Below are 24,067 nucleotides of genomic sequence, written 5' to 3' on the forward strand. Positions count from 1 at the left end.
CTAACATCATCCTCGATGGGGAAAAACTGAGAGCTTTCTCCCTGAGATCAGGAACACGACAGGGATGTCCACTGTCACCGCTGTTGTTTGACATAGTGTTGGAAATTCTAGCATCAGCAATCAGAAAACAAAAGGAAATCAAAGGCATCAAAATTGGCAAAGATGAAGTCAAGCTTTCACTTTTTGCAGATGACATGATATTATACATGGAAAATCCGATAGACTCCACCAGAAGTCTGCTAGAACTGATACATGAATTCAGCAAAGTTGCAGGATACAAAATCAATGTACAGAAATCAGTTGCATTCTTATACACTAATAATGAAACAGAAAGACAAATAAAGAAACTGATCCCATGCATAATTGCACCAAGAAGCATAAAATACCTAGGATTAAATCTAACCAAAGATGTAAAAGATCTGTATGCTGAAAAATATAGAAAGCTTATGAAGGAAATTGAAGAAGATATAAAGAAATGGAAAAACTTCTGTGCTTATGGATTGGAAGAATAAATATTGTCAAAATGTCAATACTACCCAAAGCTATCTACACATTCAATGCAATCCCAATCAAAATTGCACCAGCATTCTTCTCAAAACTAGAACAAGCAATCCTAAAATTCATATGGAACCACAAAAGACCCTGAATAGCCAAAGTAATTTTGAAGAAGAAGACCAAGGCAGGAGGCATCACAATCCCAGACTTTTGCCTGTACTCCAAAGCTGTAATCAAGACAGCAGGGTATTGGCACAAAAACAGACACATAGACCAATGGAATAGAATAGAAAACCCAGAACTAGACCCACAAAAGTATGGCCAACTAATCTTTGACAAAGCAGGAAAGAATATCCAATGGAAAAAAAGACAGTCTCTTTAACAAAGGGTGCTGGGAGAACTGGACAGCAACATGCAGAAGATTGAAACTAGACCACTTTCTCACACCATTCACAAAAACAAACTCAAAATGGATAAAGGACCTGAATATGAGACAGAAAACCATTAAAAAACTAGAGGAGAAGGCAGGAAAAGACCTCTCTGACCTCAGCCACAGCAATTTCTTACTTGACACATCCCCAAACGCAAGGAATTAAAAGCAAAAATGAACTACTGGGACCTTATGAAGATAAAAAGCTTCTGCACAGCAAAGCAAACAACCAACAAAACTAAAAGGCAACCAACGGAATGGGAAAAGGTATTTGCAAATGACATATTGGACAAAGGGTAGTATCCAAAATCTATAAAGAGCTCACCAAACTCCACATCCAAAAAACAAATAACCCAGTGAAGAATTGGGCAGAAAACATGAATAGACACTTCTCTAAAGAAGACATCCAGATGGCCAACAGGCACATGAAATGATGCTCAACGTCGGTCCTCATCAGGGAAATACAAATCAAAACCACACTGAGATATCACCTCACGCCAGTCAGAGTGGCCAAAATGAACAAATAAGGAGACTATAGATGCTGGAGAGGATGTGAAGAAATGGGAACCCTCTTGCCCTGTTGGTGGGAATGCAAATTGGTGCAGCCAGTCTGGAAAATAGTGTGGAGGTTCCTCAGAAAATTGAAAATAGACCTACCCTATGACCCAACAATAGCACTACTAGGAATTTACCCAAGGGATACAGGAGTACTGATGCATAGGGACACTTGTACCCCAATGTTTATAGCAGCACTCTCAGCAATAGCCAAATTATGGAAAGAGCCTAAGTGTCCATCAACTGATGAATGGATAAAAAATCATGGTTTATATACACAATGGAGTACTACGTAGCAATGAGAAAGAATGAAATATGGCCCTTTGTAGCAACATGGATGGAACTGGAGAGTGTTATGCTAAGTGGAATAAGCCATACAGAGAAAGACAGATACTATATGGTTTCACTCTTATGTGGATCATGAGAGACTTAACAGAAACTCATGGGGGAGGGGAAGGAAAAAAAAAGAGGTTAGAGTGGAAGAGATCCAAAGCAGAAGAGACTCTTAAAAACTGAGAACCAACTGAGGGTTGATGGGGGGTGGGAGGGAGGGGAGGGTGGGTGATGGGTATTGAGGAGGGCACCTGTTGGGATGAGCACTGGGTGTTGTATGGAAACCAATTTGACAATAAACTTCATATATTGAAAAAAATTTTTTTAATTAAAAAAAGAAAAGAAGTGTTTTTCTGTTAAATATGACATCTGCCTACTCTCACAGGCAGTTTATTATGCCTACTTTCTTCCCTAATGTGTGGTCTGTACCTTTCAAGTCTCTTTGTTGTTGTTGAAAATTGGACATCTTCGATAATAAATTGCAGCAATTCTCTATACTGACCCCTCATTGTATCCACCAAGGCTTGTTGTTGTTGCTTTAAGGACTTGGCTTAACTATTTTAGTGAAATATATTTCTCCCACAGTGTGAAACTTGTGAAGTCTCTCTTTAGAAGGCATAGCTTTGGGCATACACACAGTCACGGTTGGCAGTGGACTCTGTTGGTATCTATCATCACACTTGGCCTTTAGGGTCCACTGATTTCTTCCTTGCTCTATTGTTTTCTAGAATGTCCTTCTTCAAAAGTCAAATACAATTAAATTTGGAGCCCTTTGCGGAGATACTTTTAGCAGCCATACTTTGAAGTTCATTCACACCGTAGGAGAGTTCTTTTTCCCTGGTTCTTTCTGGCAAATTAACTGGTCTACAGTTCAGATTGTTGCTGTCATAGAGCTTCCTCTTAATTTCTTACCACAAAAGCTTTCATTGGTTTTGAGAATGACTTTTGGTTTGAACTTTCACAAACTCTGTTTCAAACAGAATCATTTCCCCCTGGGAATAGTAGAGAGTTGTGTTACCCCTTTATAATCATACCTACCCTCCGCCCCACCATCACTAACCCCTGGCAGCCACAACCCATTTTCTATCTCTATAATTTTGTCATTTTGAGAACGTTATTTAAGTGGAATTATATGCCATGTAAACTTTTTGATATTGGCTTTTATTATTCAGTGTGATTCTCTAGAGATTGATTCAAGATGCTGCATGTGTCATTATTTATTTATTTTTATTGCTGAGATATAGTCCATGGTATGAATGTATCACAGCTTATTTAACCATCATCTATTAGGGATAGCTTGGTTACATTCTGGTTTTGGCCATTACAAATAAAGCTGCTGAAAAGAATTGTATGTGGATTTTTGTGTTGATATAATTTTTCATGTCTCTGGGATAGGTGCCTAGGAGTGCAATTGATGAGTTACATGGTAAGAGTATGTCTATTTTTTTTTAGAGAAACTGCCAAAGTAAGAGTATTTTACCACTTTACATTCCCACCAGCAATATATGAATAATATATTAATAATACTAAACAACATTTAGTATTGGCAGATTTTTTGTTTTTGTTTTTGTTTTGAAGTTTTCTAATAGGTGTGTAGTGATATATTCCCATGGTTTTAATTTGCCTTTCCTTATAGCTAGTGATGTTAAAACGTCTTCTCATAGGTTTATTTGACACCTGTATGCTATCTCTAGTGAAATGTGGCTTTGTATCTTTTGCCCATTTTTTAAATTATTTGCTTGTGGTTTTTTACTATTGAGTTTTGAAGGGGCTGCATATATCCTAGACATGAGATCCTTGTTAGATATGTGTTTTTTTAAATATGTTCTCCCAGTCTTTAGCTTGTCTTCTAATTACCTCAAGAAAATTATTTTGCAGAGCAAAAAGGTTTTAATTTTGTTGAAGCCTGTCTTTATCTTAATAACTTTTAGTCCATAACTTGGACATAAGGCATACATTGGATAAATGTCTATGTGTGTGAGTATATTTGAATTGATAATTCCCTGCCCCAATAGCAAATATATATATCTATATATCTTTCTGGGAATCTGAAGACACACTCAGTCTTGTGTTTGTGAGTTCCCCTTAGTGTCTCCTCAGGCGAGTGCCCTAAGCTCAGAGCCCGGTGTGCTGCCAGCTGTCTCACAGGCAGACAGATAAGCAGATGAGGCTGAAGTCACATCCCAACTGTGGCGCCATCTGATCCCACATTAACATTCCAATTCTGAGTCAATCTTAGTGCATGACCTTTCTAAAATTTTTATTATTGTCCTGATTATTTCCTGGAGAGCCCAGGTCTTTACTACTTAAGTCCTACAAAGAAATTATATCCATCCCCAAACAGTGACATTTGTAAGTGAATGCATTTTAACTTAATATAGGAGTTACAATTGGATGCACTTACATAAGGAGTCCATGCCAAATATCTGTTTTACAGAAACACTGTATCATGAATACTTCTCTTGATTTCTCTGCCTCTCCCAGCCTTTCCTAGCACTCTTTCTACAATCTCCTCCCCTTTCTTTCTCTTTCTACCCTGTGACCTCACTTTTCAGGACTGTAACCTCTTTCTCTCTCATGCACTTCTGAGATTTTTAGCCATGTCTCTTAATTGTGCCCACACCTTTATCAGCACCTCACACAGCCCACTAACATTTTCCAAGACTCACTTGCTTCCCTCCTCATCTTTTCCCACACTCTCCTATCTTTCTTTCACCCACTTGCTCTTATTTTATATTTACTCTCAAATCACATGTTCTCTCTCATTTCTTCTTATCATCGTGACGTGAGTTTGACTTCATAACTTACTGGCATCGTAACCTTTGGGAAGTTACCTTTCTTTTCCCCCATGATCTTCAGTTTTCTCATGCATACAAAAGGAGAGAAAAGATCTATCTTGCATTTTTGTTGCATAGATTAGAGACTATTCATATAAATAATAACAGGTACTAACATTTGTTGATCAGTCATGATATGCTGGCAACACAAAAAGTGGACTTTATCTCATTTACTCCTCACAATGTTCCTATGAAGACAACACCATTATTATGTGCATTTTTCAGATGAGAAAACTAAGGCACAGAGCAATAAACACTCATAAACAATGGGGCCAAGTTTGAGCTTAACACCTGTCCTAGAACTCCCAACCATAACTGGCTCATGCTGCAGCACATAAAGCAATTCCCTCTGCTCTCACAGGATCTGGCACACAAACCCACTGGCTGGACATCTTCAACATTAAGCAGTTAAACAGACAGGAAGTCTTGTCAGCAACCCTGTGAAAGATGTAGTATTATCACTCTCAGTTTACTCATGATGAAATGGTCTTATGGGAATTTTATAGCTTGCCGCAAGTCCCAAAGGTAAGTGAAGGAGCTTGGGGTTGAATCCAGACTTCTCTTGTTGTAAACTCTAAATTCTGGATGAATTGGTAGGTTGTCTCAAGGGTGGACCATTAAGCTATCCCTTTCCAGTATATTCATACACTTCCCCTTTGGAGAGATGGGACCTCCTCCCTCCCCCTTGAATCTGAGTTGAACCTAGCAGTTTTCTTTACCAGTAGAATGTGGTAGACATGATGTTCTGGAATTTCTGAGGTTAGGTGATAGAAAGCCCTGCATATTCGCCTGAGCCCCTTGGAATGCTTAGTGTTGGAGTAAGAAGGCCAATGAGCCTGATAGAAAGATGAGGGGAGAGGTGTGTGTTTGGTGAGGAAGGAACTCCAAATAGGCATGTCTACTTGGCTCCTTAGCTCCTCACCGCATGAGTGAGGGTCAGAGGAGGGACCCCAAGTGCCTCCAGTTGGGAGCTCTACCACCCTCATACTAATCCTTTCTTGTGATGAATCTCTCACTCTTTCACTTGCTTCAATAAAATTTGATATTTTATGGATAATAGAGGTCGGGTCAGAGCTAAACTTTTTTTTTGTGACTGGATTGCTTTAGAGATTATGATTTTTTTGGGGGGGAGCTAAAATATCTTTTGGACTAGACACTACTTCTATTATAAAGACTTCCTGGGTATTAATTGCTCCATTCCCTCTTATCATAAGACCACGCTGAGAGCTAAGGGAGTAGATATTAAATGTTCTCATCATACACACTAAATTCTGTAACTATGTATAGTGACAAATGCTAACTAAAGTTATTGTGATCATTTTGCAATATATACAAATATTGAATTGTACACCTAAAGCTAATATGATGTAATATTTCGACTATGCCTCAATAAAAAATGTAAAAACAGTTTAAGTCTGGGCCATGGGGCCCAGCTGTAGACAAACCCCAGCTCAGCTGAGAACAAAGATGAGGGCTGTGGGTCTTTGATTCTTTGTCACATGAGTGGCTTGTTCAGCAGATTTAAATGCAACTATTCTGAATGCAACGTGTAAGAGAAACTGAGTGTTCAACCTCCCTGACAATACAGTGACTCCACTGCACAAGCACAATGACATCCAACAAACCCAATCTAAAATTATAGCTCTGAAATCCTCAAAGTTCTCCAGATGCCCTTCTTGTCCATCTGCTCTCCTGTTCCATAGAATACCATTTTGGTCCATGGATTGGCCCCTTTTCCTTAACTATCTATAAGCTCTGAAGATTTTGACTTAGACTGTACACCTTGCCTTAGACTTTAGCGCCTGCTTTTATTGTGCTTTGTTTCCATCCCCAGACTTATTCCCCAACCTTCTCTGTCTTGCTTAAATGAGGCCTATACCAGGGGACCAGAAGGCTGTCACTAGGCTGGTGGGTTTCTGATTATGTCCAAACAATAGAAAACACTAGCAGGAGATGGGAGGTTAGGGCTAGTGAGGATCTGGGAATTTTTTCCTTAATACCTCTTTGTTCTAGCATCTTTTTCTGGTAGTAACTGTGTTATCTGCAACAACAGCTCCTATGAGACAACCTTCCTCCATAGCTTACATCTTACTATCTTCACCCTTCTTTGCATATGACACCAAAGACAGAACAGCCTCCTGCTGCTGCCAACTCCAGGTACCTTCACCATGTCTAGTTTTGTCCAATTGTCCTGCTCCTCACTTATAAAAGATTCTTTATTAAAATCTCTTCATTGAACCATCTGAGGTAAACTGATATAATACCATTCCCTAAACCTCTCTAGGTCTCTGGCTACATGCCTCATAACTTTCTATAACAGGAACCCCATCCCTGCATCTGGCTGTTGTTCCTGACATACACTCAAGCAAGTTCCTCTTGGCATTCATCCCAATCCCTCCCCACCTATCAGAGAAAGAAACCAGAAAGAAGTGTTATCTCCTTGACCTACAAAATATGAACTCTTAAGATTAGGTAAGGGGGATATCAATCTGCACCCTCCAAGGTCCTATCCCACAGCTTTGGCAGGAAATATACTTCATCTTCGAGTGTCAATAAGAATGCACCATATTTCTAGGGTCATGAGTTATGAATGGCTGGAAGGGTTTCATGTGTAGGGAGAGGTTCTTGGGCATTGATTACCTACATATTCATATTTCTACTTAAAGTCTTCTGTCCCTGCTTTTGTTATCTGTTATCAACAGAGAACCAGTTCAAAACTCAGGTTTATCTGCTTTCTGCTTGATAATCAATACTCAAGAGACAAATCATGCTAGGAAAGGAAACGCTGCTGTATTCAGGAAGTTGATAACCTGGGAAGACGGTGGACTAATGTCTCAAGGACCATCTTCCCCATTTAGGGGAAGAGGCAGATATAAGAAAAGGGATGGGAGTTAGGGTGCCTGGGTGGCTCAGTCGGTTAAGTGATTGACTTCGGCTCAGGTCATGATCTTGCAGTTCATGGGTTCAAGCCCTGCATGGGGCTCTGTGCTGACATCTCAGAGCCTGGAGTCTGCTTCGGATTCTGTGTCTCCCTCTCTCTCTGCCCCTCCCCCGCTTGCACTTGGTCTCTTTCTGTCTCTCAAAAATAAATAAAAGTGTTAAAGTTAAAAGAAAAAAGAAAGAAAAGAGATGGGGGCTACATGCAGGAGAAGCAGGTGCTCAGGCAGTTTGTTATATGTCTACATGATCCTGAGAAGAATTATTGGCATCTAATATTCACTATAATATGAGTTCTTCATATGTCTGCTGTGGGCTTTGGAGATCCCATGTTATCTACATCTCATATGTCAGAATACTTGGGTTCACCTGTAATGGTGAGAAAAACCAAACCATCTCTAAAGCAGTTTAGCTGAGGCAACAGCAAGGGCCTGAAGATCAACAGGAAGGTCTCATATAAAGATGTGGCCACCAAGTGGTAAACAATTCTAGCCTTCAGCCCAACTGATCCAAGTCAGGGTTTTGTTGTGTTACATACTGTTTGAATTGGGCAAGTGGATTGGTCCCACTGAGGCTTAAAACATGGGGAGTAAAGAGTACTATTAGAAAGTTTCCCTTTCATGGGATAGTTGTAAGACTTAAATTAAATAATTCATGTAAACTACTTAGCATAGGGCCTGGAATGAAGTAACCACCTAGTAACCATTAAGTTTTGTGGGTGGTAAAGCACATGACTGATGGATTCATAAGTACCCTGCGCAGTTTTCCTGAATATGATAGACCTAAGCGTGTCATCCCTTGCCAATTGGCATCCCTTGTCAATATTCTTCGACAGATGTGAGCAAAAGAATATAGTCCCAAGGAGTGGGGGAAAGATGGCACCTGGATGGGTCAAGGGAAGATGCCCAGGTGGATGTACCCAGGGAAGTGGAATATCTGAGGAAGAGTTGGGCAGAGAGCAGAGAACTGTCAATCTCAAATACTGTTACAGGTGTGAGTGTCTCCTGGTAGTGAAAGCAATGGAGTGTTCTATGTTTTTAGATAGGTAAGATTTCTGTCTGAGAGTCAATGAGTAAAACCAGCACACAATGGATGATGTTCAGAGATGAATGCAACATCTATAAAGAGATGGCAAGATAGATTGGCTTCATATCAGTGCAAAATTTGATTTAAGATATTAATAAAGATATAAATAAGATGTGTTAATCAGTAAAGAGAGAAAAGGGTTGGTCAGCAGAAAATACATAAACACTGAATCAAAAGTCACATAAAAAATGATGGAAGTGTTCATATATGAATAGCCCAAGACCTGTAAGAGGACTCTGGTTATTGGCTCTACTTAAATTATCTAAATAACCTTTTCTGATTTCATACCCCAAACAGCCTCCATATGTTGATTCTGTTCCATTTTATCTGTAGGAGTAGAGTGTGCTAGGGATGTCAGGGTGAGCTGTCTGGTCAACCTGAGGAATAATTTTTTAATTACTGTTTCCCCAGTAGTATCCTTATTTGTACATCTGTAACTTGTGAGCTTGGCAGATGTGGATTTTTTCCTAATATGCAGGTTAACACACTAGTTGCTAATAAGATCAGATTTCGGAGACTACAAAGCAGTTGCACACTAAGCTCACTGAAATGTCATTTGACAGACTTTTTGGCAGCTGGCTAGCTGGGGAAGGCAGATTAACCCTACATTCATTCAAATTGTAGGTCAAAATTGAGTCCCCTCACAGATGCTCAAACTGTGTTCTGGAACCATTACCAAAAATCCATAATAAATAATTTTCACTCTGTTTTATCTTCCAAAGTACAGATTCTTCACTCCTTTATATTAACTAGACTATCATGAACACTCCATCTTGCCCCAGCCCTACCTAAATGCCACAGCATCTGCACCAAAGCAGCCAAGCAATCTTACTTAAGAAAAAGAATAAAAAGCCCTCAGTTTGTAAATCACTAAGAAATCTGGCAGGGAAGAGCGTATCCAAACCAAAAATGAAAACATAAATTACTCTGTAGGAGGTGGTATGTATCTATTACTGCCCACCAGTGCCCTATACTGTCAGATATACATTTTTTCTCAGTCCCACATAGCCACTACGTCATTCAGGCACTCAAGCCAATATCCAAGCCATTTCTGTGGCTCTTCAGCACACAGGTGCAGCCTTCCCAGCCCCAGCGGACTGAGTTGCAGAAACCCAGAGCTCTGGCATGGCTTATTCATCAGAGAGTCAGTAGGTCGTGTTCATGGTGGTGGAGTGGGTGGCCCATATGGAGAGTAGCAAGATTAGTGATGAAAATCAGCCCAACTATTTTTGAGAAATTACTTATATAGGTGCCTGAAAATGTTTTCAAAAGAAGATACTTAAGAGTATTATGTGATTCTTTCTTCTCCCTATTGTTTTTCTTGGCAAGATGTACAATCAGAATATCTAGATTTAGGTAAAGCAGGAAATCAGCTCCAGGGAAATCCAAAAGCTGAGAACAGCTAAAGATGTGTCTCTGAGCCTGTGTGGAGACCCCACTTCTTGTTTCCCAAGAACTAGGACTATTCAGCTGTTTTGTTTTCTATTTTGTGGGACTTGGTAATCTTTTCAGGCACTTTACCTGAAGGATTTTACTCCTTACTTAATGTACCCAACCATTCAAGCATGCAGCAGTCTCTGGCTCTCTTCCTCAGGAAGAGACAGAAAGAAAGAGCTGATCCTAAGAGATTTCTGGCTTTTGTGCCTAAAAGCTGGCTTTTGTGTCCACTCATGGAGGATTTCTCAAGGCTGGTGAAAGAGGCAGAGAGAGAGAAATTTTATGGAGGAAACAGTGCCCTGGAAGCAACAGAAAGAAGAGAGGAATTCGGGGTCCTTGTATCATTCTGGGAGGAGGCTGCCTGACATCAGAGAAATGCATCTAGGAAAATAAAACCTTGGGGAACTTCTCAGAAGATCCCTCTCCCACTTGTGGGATGCACACAAATTAATACTTAACAGCACTCCAACAGGTCTGAAGGGTTAACTTGCTTCAAGCATATGTACTCCTTGCTTGTTGAGTGACGTCTCTTGGTCTGTAGCAGAACTTACCTACTTCTCTTGAGATTTTCAGACCACTGGCCTTGAAGAGCGAAGTACCAGACTTTCCCAGAAGATAAGCCTTGACTACATCTGAAAACAGCTGCTGCTGATGCCAGCCAGTCTGCTCAGGGTCATGTAGACATAGGACTAACTGCCTGGGCATGTGCTTCTCCTGCACATAGCCCTGTACCTTTTCCCCTGTCTTCTTCTTCTCCCGGATGGGGAAGATGGTCCTTAAGACATTAGTCCACCATCTTCCCAGGTGTTCACAGACTTTCTCCTACAACCTCATGTATCTTCTCCAGTCACATTTCTAGTAAAATTGTCCCATAGAGAGTCCATATTTCTTCTTGAAATGTACCAATAAGATGGTATCCTGGATGCCCCCTTCTCCATTCTCCCATCAAAGTATTTCTATTTCTGATCAGTCCTACCTGCTCCAGAGGTGGGGAAGGCCTTGTTGGCCTATCACATGCAAAGATACTTCAACATATTTCTAAACTGTCTTTGGATGATAACCCATTCAATGACCTTTGTGATGGCACACAGTTGTTGTGAGACTACATCACCGTGATGTTTGAATTTTCATTAGTAATCCAGAAATATCTTTGGAAATGGGACTGTACAATTTACCCTTTAAACAGATTTTCCAGATGTTAAATTTAGCCTCTTGATCTCAAAATCAAAAAGGAATTCTTGGTTTCAAAGACAGTGCCCAGCACCAAAAGGGTGTTTGATGGAGCATATTCTCAAACCACAGCTGCTGATTGATAAAACCTTTGAAATAACAATATCAGTCATCCACTAGCTCCTCCACTTGGGGGATTTTTGGAAGCAACTCTGTGGGCAGAGGCTACCCCATGCACCTCCTTTTTTGTAAGACCCAGGGAAAGGGTTGGGGCCCCCTTTCCCTTCTTTCTATTTCCCAAGCTCATTGGATTTCATAGCAACAGACACAAGACTGCACAGCTCATGATTAGATTTTTGAAATTGCATTCAGTTCAATTCTAAACAAACATGATTTTTTGAATAGCTCAGAGGATATATTTACTTTGCTTTAATTCCCAAAATGAAACTTACTGTAAGATCTATTCAATTTTGGTAACTTTCAGTGGAGATTTTTCTCACAAATATCCTCTAAGCCAGTAGTTTTAAAAGTTCAACGTTCAAGGGAAAATAAGGAAGGAACTGCTTGTTAGAAATACTGAGTAGGAAGCCAGGATGAGGCCTAACATTCTGCATGTTTCTAACATAAACAAGGTAGGTGTCAGTGATTCATGCTCAAGGACCACACTTGGAGAAATTCACAAACTAGTATTCTAGAGCATCAGGTCACCTGCACCATTTTTTTGTCAAACACTGATATATGGCAAAGTGGCCCAAAGCCAGAGAAACCTAAGTGCAAATCTGCTCACTTATGTTAATTTTATGAGCCTTTGTTTTCTTTCTAATCAAATGAGGATAATTGCATCTAACTCACAGCATTGTTGTGCAAGTGAAATCAAAACACAGATACTGCTTAGAGATCAATAAATGCTGTTCCCTTCCCTTCAGAACCTCTGAGAAGTGTCCCTGGGGAAAAATTATGTGGATTCTGACCAGGGAGCCTGAAACCTCCCTATCTCCTCATGGATTTTAAACAGACCCAAAAGGCTACAAAACTGTGAAGAGAGGAGCATTTGCACTGTGTGGTGGATGAAAGAGCAGCCAATAAATGAAATGAATAGAACAGAGAATGCATTATTACTGCTCAAGAGCTAAAACTACTCAATTAAAGAAATGCAATATCAGTTGCAAATATCTTGTGTAATTCCCCATTTCTGTCATGTCAGGTTCCCAGGAAATTCGTTTTTGCTCCAGCTCTGACCCTCTGTAAGCCCCCAACTGATCACACTGAAGGTGAGTACTGCATGTGTGAGTTGCCTGCAGGTCCAGACTGTGCCCATGTTCCTCTGAGCAGAGTTTGCACACATTAGTGAGGAACAGAGCATTGACAACCAGTGACTTACCTGGAGAAGTTGTCTTGCAGCTTGATTTAGCTGGGGGCAAATTGTGGAGTGAATTTCAAGCGCAGGGAAATCAGTATGAATGAGCTTCATTGCTGACAGAAGGGAGGCAGGACTGCCCTGTATTCTGAAGGCCTCATCCGGTGACATTTATGCCCAAATTGTGGACAAGGACAGTAAGTGCTGCAGGGCAAAGGCAGTTGTGGAAAGTAGGGGATTAGCATAGAGCAGAAAGGAGGTCTCTGCAGGGAGCTCCTGAGCTGGTGTCAGTTTCTCTGGGATCTGTCAGAAGGCCAGGTGGACAGGTGGATAAGATCTCTGCTACTGCATGCATTCAGCAAATGTGAACAGGGTGCTTTGGGTGTCCAATGTGACTCATTTTAAAATACTTTTATTGTGATATTTACTTCATTTCTGAAACCTTCGTGGATACATGCTTCAGGTGTTTATAACCTGACAGAAAAGATGAGTTCTGTGCATGCATAGTCAACTACAAAGAAAAGGAAACACTGGTAACAGGTAAAGGGAATTTACAGTGGAATCCACTCACTCCCCTGGGCATAGCTGAGCATCACCTGGAAGCTTTGGAAATATCCAGACTCAGAACCCTGAGATCAGTTAAATCAAAATCTCTGGGAGTATGCATGGGACTGGAAAAGTCTTAAGCTCCCAGAGATGTTAATACACAGGTTCTTACCATGGCTGGATGCTGGAACCACCTAGGAGACTTTGTAAAACCCTGTGCCAGCCAACCCCACAGGAGTTAAATCTCTAGGGGTGGGGCTTAGGCAGTTATGCGCTGAAGTTTAGTAAGAGCCAACTGATGAGGGAGTGTGGGGGTGAGTGGAGGACAAAGTGCAAGCTACCGCACCCTTCACCAGGGCAGGGTGGTATGTGTGTGATATTCCTCAGGCATTCCTGGCTGCCCAAGGACAAAGGAAAGGAAAGAAAACAAATGGCCAACTGATAGAGATGACAGTCATACAGGACATGGGTCTCCATCAGTTTACAAGTATCTTAGCAAATTACAAGAAAAAGGCAATCTTATCAATAGCCTAATCTCCAGAAACCTATAGACTCAGTTTCCTGGAGCCCAACATCACACCTCCACAGTGATATGAGGAACAAAAGCAAGAAGGTAATAGCAGGTAAAATAACATTTCCTTATAACTTGCAGCCCATTGACAGACACTTGAGGCAGGCAGGGTAAAATGTTTCTCCAGGAACTCTCTACTGTCTTAAAGTTAATGCTTTGCTAGAGGGAAAAACAACCTTAGCTTGACAATAACAAGGCCTCAGGTATCTTAGGAGTCCTCTTTAGCATATCAAAGTCCCTCTGGAGACTTCTCTTTTGACTTTACCTCCCCCAATTTCATAGTATATAAGGAGCCACTCTTCACAACCCCAGTGCAGCTCTTTCTGCCCATGGGTCCTGTCCCTGTGCTTTAATAAAATCACCTTTTTTAGCAAAGATGCCTTCTTGGCCATTGGCTCTGAACCCCACCATCACCCCAAAACCTCATCACAACTGTTAGGTTTCCAGAAATTCTGTAAGCCCATTATTAAACTGCTGGTAGCTTGAAATTGGCCATGGTAAAAGTATTTATACCACAGTAATTGGTAAATACCACAAATCAGCTATACCTCCCTTCCATCTGGAGAGCTGATTGCCAGACATTTGTTAACATATCACTGGTCCTAAACAATAGAGCTTTTGGTGAATCAGAAGGAAATAAATTCAGCTGGGAGACTAAGGGAAGGCTTGTCAACAGGGTATAAATTTGGGAATGGGAAGAGAGGCATTCCAGAGGGAAGAGCTAAGTGAGGTAGAGGACTGGAGGATTGAGGTTTGGAGGTGAGAGAATGTGCAAGGTGCAGGGAAAGCCACAGTTGGTGTGATGGGAATGCCACAGAGCAAAAGGAATAATGGAAAGTCAAGCTGGGAAAGCAGGTTGGGAGTTTACCCCAGAGAGGCTGAAAGACAGTTCAACTCACATGGGTTGTATTATGGAGCAATTGAGACCAATGGGAGTCTTTTTAAATATCTTTTTAACGTTTATTTATTACTGAGAGACAGAGAGACACAGAGCGTGAGCAAGGGAGGGGTGGAGAGAGGAAGAGACACAGAATCCGAACCAGGCTCCAGGCTCTGAGCTGTCAGCACAGAGCCCAACGTGGGACTCGAACACACAAACTGCGAGATCATGACCTGAGCCAAAGTTGGTCACCCAACCAACTGAGCCACCTAGGCACCCCAAGACCAATGGGAGTCTTTAACCAAGGTGGTCACAGAGACCAGAACAAATTGTAGAAAGTTCTAGAAACATAAAATTTTGAAGTCTGGTTTCTTAGCATCTAATTCCAGACTTTCACAAGGTGGGATCCCACAAGTCTGATGGTAGTGAGCCACTTTATACAGAGTAATTTCCACACCCAGCCAGGCTGTCAACCTTTGTGCTAAAGTTACCCACCCTCTAGACCTTCACTTGGCATTGCATTCAATCTTAGTTCTGCCTTCAGAAGGCTCAACTGGATCCTTCAACTTGAGACTTTCAAGAAGCCTTATGTTTTAACTAACTTAAATATTAGCCCATTCCTTTCCCCATTAATATGGCTAAGGAGGTAGAATATCAAGGTGATTAAAAGCATTGCTTTGGGATTCTATAATAAACAAGTTGTAATGTTGACTCCATCACTATTCAGCTATTTGACTCTGGTGAGTTAATTTATCTGAACTCCAGTTTTCCCAAATGTAAAATAAGGATAATAATACTTACCTCATTTTTATTTCCTGAGAATAATGTAAAGAATGTTTAAGAAGTTTGTGGAATTAGTAAGTGTGATGGGGAGCATGGGGCAAGCTGAGAGCAAAATATAGGCTGGCATTCCTTCCCCCCCCAACCAGGTGGGATATGTGTGGTATTCCCCAGACACTTCTGGCTACCCAAGAACAAAGGGAAGGGGTTTAAGTGCTTGCCATGGTAATGTGGGTAACTAAGCAAATGAAAAATTAAATTCCCTTACTGCCTACAGCCCATTGACAAGTCCTTGAAATGGGTGGAGTGACCTCTCTCCAGGAACTCAGCTGCCTGGGTGATGACACTTTGCTAGGGGCAAAAGAGAACCTTAGCTTAACATTATCCCAACCTCAAGGATCCTGCAAGTCTACTTGCTTTATCTCAACTTCCCCAAGATATATGCTGGCAATCATAGTCCAAGCTTATGGCCCCCCAATATATATCTGAAGTGTCTCAAGACTGAGGTTTTATTAAATGGTAACAAATGGTTCTTCCCTAGCAACAGCTAGCTCCTCAAGGTCCTAGAAACCTTGCTTCCAAAATTCCTTAGAGACTTACTCTATCTCTGACCCCCTCCCAATCTGAGGGTATATAATGAGTTACCTGTCACAACCCCATGCATCTCTTCCTGCCCCTGGGTCCTGTCCCCATGCTTTAATAAAATCACCTGTTTTTTGGACCAAAGACATCTTCAAGAATTCTTTCTTGGTCATTGGCTCCGGACCACCCCACCATCACCCCAAAACTTCATCAGGTGTTTCCAGTCTCAATGTATGGTGTTGCCATCTATCCATGCCAGAAACTTGAAAGTTAACATAAGATTCCTTCCTTGCCTTTGCCTTACCTTTGTGCTTGTTTACTCTCCTAAACAGCTCTCAAGTTCTTTTGTTCCAAGGACATATCTGTAGTCTTCTGTTCAGAGATCTCCTGTTTGAACATCTAGATAAATTTTCCACCTTCTCCATCTGCTCATTCTCAGGAGGCCAACCTGAGAGTGCCATCCCCTTTTGCACCCTGGATTCCAGTTGGGTTTGGTCAATGGATTTCCTACTGGGATCTTGACTAATGTGTCTCCACCTTCTCTCTGATTCCACTCTTATCCTCTTACAGTAGAATCTTCATTCTACAGCCAGTAGGGTCTTTCAAAACAATCTTTCATGCTATCCTATGCCTCTAGATAACTTTCAGCATCCACCTGCTAAAGATCCAAGTCTTTGGGAAGGATTGAGGGAGGCTCTAGCTCTCTCTCATTTCCCAGCCTCTTGGTTCGGTGAAATAAAACTTTCAATTTCTTAAAAGTTTCTCAACACATATTATTGAGTGAGTATCTCAAACCCAAAGAAGCAGCAAATTTGGGCTAAATAAATACATAAATTTTAAAGATTTCTCATGATTAAAAAAAATAAAATATATTGCTTTACAATCAATTAAAACCATTATTGCACATAAGCAGAATGGTATTATTTGCATTATTTAACCAAGGCATAAATATCCAGTTTAATGATGGATAATTTGAGTCAAAGATCAAATCCCAAATCAAATTATTACTCATTACTTTTATTAAATTAGAAAACATTTATAGGCAATTGAAAATGTCTGGTTCTAAAAAAATGTCTGGTTCTGCCACAAGTACTAATCTTTCAGTAACAATATGGACCAGAAATTTGGCAAGATTCTGTATGAAGTCTACTTTAAATGCTCAGGTAGACTCAAAAGGTAAAAAGCATTTCACATTTATAGGTGGACACAAGAGTGTTTCACTTTTAAAGGGGGCAGCAAATGCATTCTAATCTACTCTTCGATCATACTTAGCCTGGTGGAGTATTTCCTTATTCTCTCTTGCAATTATTTTTATATATAAACTTATTTTTTCAGTAAAGGAAGATCTTTTCTGATGGTAGGAAAGACTTATAATCTTGGCTTGTAAATCATGCTTTTTTCTTAAGAAATCCTCACCCTAAATACTAAATTTCTGCATAATTCAGCCATAAAGCATTGGCTTTCAGATACTCAAAAAACTGAAGCAAGTTATTTGAAAAAATAGAGCACCCTTACTGGCATTATGTGCTATGAAGAATTTTTTTTTTACCTTTATCATCTCAATTTTTACCAAATGAGTGCCTTATCCTTGAGGACAACCTAGTTCAGAATAAAAACCATAGATGTGTCACCATTGCCTGTATCAGTAAGAGGCTGCCATAAAAAGAGAAACTCTCCTGAATGTTGCAGTGGGGGAATTTGTTTACATGGATATGGTAGAGATGAGAAGCCAAGTGTCAGTGAAGAATCCCAGAGATTTGGCCACACAAAGAAACCATTATCACTCATGGGGCTGAGAGACACGCAGAACTGGTGGTGTAACCAGGGCACAGATGCCAAGGTTCCTGATTGGAGCCAGAGGCACAGTTGGGTCTGCCTCCTGCTGGAGGGGTGACAGGCTGGATCTAGAGATTCTTGGGGGTATAGAGCCACCACGAAGGGTCACACAGGCAACAGTGAGAAAGGATGAGAAATACCTTGGCTTCTCCCTTCCTCTTACCCCTCCAACTCCCACCAGCACCTCCCATTGTCCAACTGGACCAGTAGCTGGTGATCAGAGGAGTATGGGAAATGTAGTTTTCTGCAGGACAGAGTGAATGAGGATGAATCCAAAGACAAACCAGAAGCTGGCTGGCTGCTCATTTTTTCACATGACACTTTGAAAAGATCTGTTCTCATGGTTGAGGTATAACAATGTACATAATTCTCAATATCCTTTAATCCAGAATCAAGATTAAGTTTTACCATTGACAATCAGCATTCTCTGTAAGTCAGCCTGTGGCTGTCCATCCCAACAAAATCCTGTTTGTTTTATTAGCTATGCTCTTGCTTCTCCTCAAGTAGCTGGAGCCCCCACAGAACTGATCTTGAGGTGTGTGGCTTCCAGTAGACAACAGAACTCACAGATAACTTCTTTTATTTCAGTATGTGATTTAAGTAATAAATGGAACAAAATGTGGCAAGTAATTCTACCCAACTATGCACCTCCCATAAGTAAAAGCTGACTAGAGCTTTTCATAGCAATATAGAATATTTGCCAAAATGCATATGTGTTTGCATTTTCTCTTCCCCATTCTAGACCACTGATGTCATGCAATACACAGCAGTGTTATTTGATGATAGAACTTTACAACTAACTGTTTTCTTATTAGTCATAAATTCTGTGGCTGGCTTTAATGCATCTTCACAATAGTGAGATGTGCACTTTTATTGACTGATTGACTGATTGATCATGCTAAAGAGTAGAGATGTGAATGATAAGTGCATTGTTCTGTTCTCCTCCTTGCTAACTTGCACTGAAAAACCTTATTTTCAGCTGGACCTGGGAACTCTTTTTTGGTTTAGACAAATACCATTATGTGTGATACCAAGCAATGGGACACCTGGGATCAAGATCGCAGATAAGATAGCTTGTCTGTCATTGCCCCTTCTTCCTCTAATCATCTCCCTAGAAATGACAGAAAAGGAAGGAAATGAAATGAAGAGGAAACTACAAAAAAAATCTTGCCAAACAGCCACAATGGGATTAAGCTGAAAAGAAACTACAACGAGATACCAATTCCTGTATCCAAATGCAAAGAAGAAAGTCTGCAGGTTAATTCAGAGGAAAATGACAGTCTTTGTCTAGGGGGAGGGACTGTAATTAAGTGTGTCTGTCCCACAAGACTAGCTTTCCTGGTATTATTTGAATTCTTCACAAGACTGCATTGCTACCTTATAATTATTAACCATTTTAAGAAAAAAAAAACTAACCCAATAGGTTTGCCAACTTCATGTCTCTCTTTGACAAGAAAGCCATGAAGACAGAGGTAATGCCTATCCAATAAAATCCCCTCAGACATCCATGATCGTGCTCCCCTCAAATGGTTCTTTTCACAGTGTCTTTGCACATTGGAAGGCAGCTTGGGCTGGGGACAATGCTGCCTTGCTTCAAATCCCAGCCTTACAACTTCTGTGCTATGAGACATTGGGAAAATTTCTTAACCTCTCTGTGCCTTGGTTTCCTCATCTATAAAAGATGAACAGTGATATTACCCACCACATAGAGTTCGGGGGATAATTAACTTAGTATTTGTAAAACATCTGACTAGTGAGAACTGTAAGGTTATTCATTAGACGCAATCTCATTCCCAGATTCTCTGCTGCTGGCACTGGCCACAGGTGTCCATTCACCAGCCACTCTCATGACCTCCTACAACTTGTTACTTTCCAACTCAGTGAACAACTAGTAAGTCACTTTGGGCATTGGAAATAGCATCACAGCACAATCAGAAAAAAATGGCAAATATTTGGGCATTATTTAATGCCCAAATTACTGAAAATTATTAACCAAAGAGGACAGTTAGCCAGGCTGCAAAGCCCAGTGCCACCTGGCAGCATGTGTGAGAATGTCCAAGAGCAAAAGGACTATTAGCACTGAACAGAGGTTTTTGAAAATAAGAATTAATTCTAAGTGTATGTGGTCCATTCTATGTCACAGAACATTCCACAGCTTTTGCCCAGAGATCTGTGGATCCTTTGTTGAGGCACTTAGAAGGGAGAATCACGGCTTGGTCTCCCTATCTGCAAGAGTATCCCAACCCAGGTAACTCTGACTCACCTTCCAATGCCAATTCCAGCATCCCTTCTTCAGATAAACCTCCCTGGCTCTGGGGCACCAGACCTTACCCCCTCTGCGGTGTCATAGACCTTGTTTTTCTCTCATTGTACCTTTTGCACTTGGAACCAGAGGCTTCTCTGGTCATCTTTCCTGTTGAACTTAAAATCCTGGAGTAAATACCAAGATAAAGGGCTGCCTGTAAACCATAGCTTTACGGAGCCAAGTCTCCAGTGGCTTGAACTGAATCCTGACCCAGCAAGTGGTTCTCAGCAGCAGTGGGCTTGACAGATGCAAGCATGTTTCCCTATCAGGCCCACATCCTCATCACCTTATTATTCCCCACAAAGTCACTGTGCTCACTCCTCAAGGGCACCAGAACACCAGCATGGTGAGTGGGACAAAGATTAGGGTGTGTGCAGCATCTCCAACCAGACAGGTTTAAGGGGACATTCCATTTGTGGAAGCACCAAACTGCTCCATGGGCATCTGAAACTCAGGGCCAGTCAGGCCCTCCAAGATTCCAGAAAATCCCATTAGTGTCCATAATGTACCCAAAGAGAACTGGACCTCATCCCGCTGGTGACCCTGACCCTGCCTTGTTGGAGACTCATTCCCATAGTTGCTCTGGCTGCACAGATTCTCTCCCAGTTAAAATAATGTCCTGTCTACTCTGCCTGGGTTAACAGGAGTGAGCCCTACAGCAAGGTATGGTGGGGCATCACACACTGGATCTGCATATCTACTCCATTCCTCCTGAAAATCCCACTTTAGAGACTGTCCTGCTCTGATTAGAGAAACATGGGAAGGCCGGGGGGGGGGGGGGGGGCGGGGCTCTGGGCCAGAGTTCCACACCTGTTGTTTTTGTTGCTACATTGTTGACTGCTCAGAACTCATCTTGGAAACGTCGTAAGGATGTTCCATTTTTTCCTGAAGACCACTCTGGCATCAGAGTATCTCTCATTCGCAAGGGCATTTTCTGTTCTTCCAGCCCCACTCCTCAGGATTCCTGAACGACCTCAATGTCTCAGGCACCTACACACCTCTTTGGCCTCATAAGCCTAACAGCAAATTGGGACCAACCACAGAACCCTGGTCCACACAGCCCCACCTCTGCTTCTAACACACTGGCTGACTCTGATGATCCTAACTCTCCTTAACCACCTTGTACTTATAAAAAAGAAATGACCACCTACCTAGGAAATGCTTGGTCTGACACTTGGTACCAGTGGTAACAGCACATCTCCCACCCAGATACTTTCCATTGGTATTTCATCTACCCCAGGTCCTCCAAAACTGCCTCTGCATTCGTTGGACCTGTCCTAGTTCAAAGTTAGCCAATAATTTCTCTTTCAGAAACCAAATTGGAGAGCTTTGTTAGGAACAAAGCACTAACATAGGGCCTACCACCCAAGAGGAGAAACGAATGGCTGGCTGTGACAATACTTTGCTCAGGTTTGCTGCAGCAGGCAAGGTCCAAGCAGAGGACAGTGCAAAGTCATAGCCAGTTTTGTTTCTGACACCCAGAATTAGGTCTGCACTGTTAATACTTCCTCCTTCTTTCTGGGACTTTGAAGGCATTAAAAGGAAAGACATTTGAGCCATGCAGGCACAATTCTGCTTGAGGAGTTATTTGTTTTGCTTTCTGTTTTAAATAGTCCACAGTGGGCGCCTGGGTGGCTCAGTCGGTTAAGCATCTGACTTCGGCTCAGGTCGCGATCTCGCGGTCCGCGAGTTTGAGCCCCGCGTCGGGCTCTGGGCTGATAGCTCGGAGCCTGGAGCCTGCTTCCGATTCTGTGTCTCCCTCTCACTCTGCCCCTCCCCCATTCATGCTGTGTCTCTATCTGTCTCAAAAATAAATAAACGTTTAAAAAATTTTTATTTTATTTTTTTTGGCACTATTTTTTTAATATGAAATTTATTGACAAATTGGTTTCCATACAACACCCAGTGCTCATCCCAAAAGGTGCCCTCCTCAATACCCATCACCCACCCTCTCCTCCCTCCCACCCCCCATCAATCCTCAGTTTGTTCTCAGTTTTTAAGAGTCTCTTATGCTTTGGCTCTCTCCCACTCTAACCTGTTTTTTTTTATTCCTTCCCCTCCCCCATGGGTTCCTGTTAATTTCTCAGGGTCCATTTAAGAGTGAAACCATATGGTATCTGTCTTTCTCTGTATGACTTATTTCACTTAGCATCACACTCTCCAGTTCCATCCACGTTGCTACAAAAGGCCATATTTCATTTTTTCTCATTGCCACGTAGTACTCCATTGTGTATATAAACCACAATTTCTTTATCCATTCATCAGTTGATGGACATTTAGGCTCTTTCCATAATTTGGCTATTGTTGAGAGTGCTGCTATGAACATTGGGGTACAAGTGGCCCTATGCATCAGTACTCCTGTATCCCTTGGATAAATTCCTAGCAGTGCTATTGCTGGGTCATAGGGTAGGTCTATTTTTAATTTTCTGAGGAACCTCCACACTGCTTTCCAGAGTGGCTGCAACAATTTGCATTCCCACCAACAGTGCAAGAGGGTTCCCGTTTCTCCACATCCTCTCCAGCATCTATAGTCTCCTGATTTGTTCATTTTGGCCACTCTGACTGGCGTGAGGTGATACCTGAGTGTGGTTTTGATTTGTATTTCCCTGATAAGGAGCGACGCTGAACATCTTTTCATGTGCCTGTTGGCCATCCGGATGTCTTCTTTAGAGAAGTGTCTATTCATGTTTTCTGCCCATTTCTTCACTGGGCTATTTGTTTTTCGGGTGTGGAGTTTGGTGAGCTCTTTATAGATTTTGGATACTAGCCCTTTGTCCGATATGTCATTTGCGAATATCTTTTCCCATTCCGTTGGTTGCCTTTTAGTTTTGTTGGTTGTTTCCTTTGCTGTGCAGAAGCTTTTTATCTTCATAAGGTCCCAGTAATTCACTTTTGCTTTTAATTCCCTTGCCTTTGGGGATGTGTCGAGTAAGAGATTGCTACGGCTGAGGTCAGAGAGGTCTTTTCCTGCTTTCTCCTCTAAGGTTTTGATGGTTTCCTGTCTCACATTTAGGTCCTTTATCCATTTGGAGTTTATTTTTGTGAATGGTGTGAGAAAGTGGTCTAGTTTCAACCTTCTGCATGTTGCTGTCCAGTTCTCCCAGCACCATTTGTTAAAGAGACTGTCTTTTTTCCATTGGATGTTCTTTCCTGCTTTGTCAAAGATGAGTTGGCCATACGTCTGTGGGTCTAGTTCTGGGGTTTCTATTCTATTCCATTGGTCTATGTGTCTGTTTTTGTGCCAATACCATGCTGTCTTGATGATGACAGCTTTGTAGTAGAGGCTAAAGTCTGGGATTGTGATGCCTCCTGCTTTGGTCTTCTTCTTCAAAATTCCTTTGGCTATTCGGGGCCTTTTGTGGTTCCATATGAATTTTAGGATTGCTTGTTCTAGTTTCGAGAAGAATGCTGGTGCAATTTTTATTGGGATTGCATTGAATGTGTAGATAGCTTTGGGTAGTATTGACATTTTGACAATATTTATTTTTCCAATCCATGAGCAGGGAATGTCTTTCCATTTCTTTAAATCTTCTTCAATTTCCTTCATAAGCTTTCTATAGTTTTCAGCATACAGATCCTTTACATCTTTGGTTAGATTTATTCCTAGGTATTTTATGCTTCTTGGTGCAATTGTGAATGGGATCAGTTTCTTTATTTGTCTTTCTGTTGCTTCATTGTTAGTGTATGAGAATGCAACTGATTTCTGTACATTGATTTTGTATCCTGCAACTTTGCTGAATTCCTGTATCAGTTCTAGTAGACTTTTGGTGGAGTCTATCGGATTTTCCATGTATAATATCATGTCATCTGCAAAAAGCGAAAGCTTGACTTCATCTTTGCCAATTTTGATGCCTTTGATTTCCTTTTGTTGTCTGATTGCTGATGCTAGAACTTCCAGCACTATGTTAAACAGCAGCGGTGAGAGTGGGC

Source organism: Felis catus, chromosome A3, assembly GCF_018350175.1.
Source record: "Felis catus isolate Fca126 chromosome A3, F.catus_Fca126_mat1.0, whole genome shotgun sequence".
Classification (NCBI taxonomy): domain Eukaryota; kingdom Metazoa; phylum Chordata; class Mammalia; order Carnivora; family Felidae; genus Felis; species Felis catus.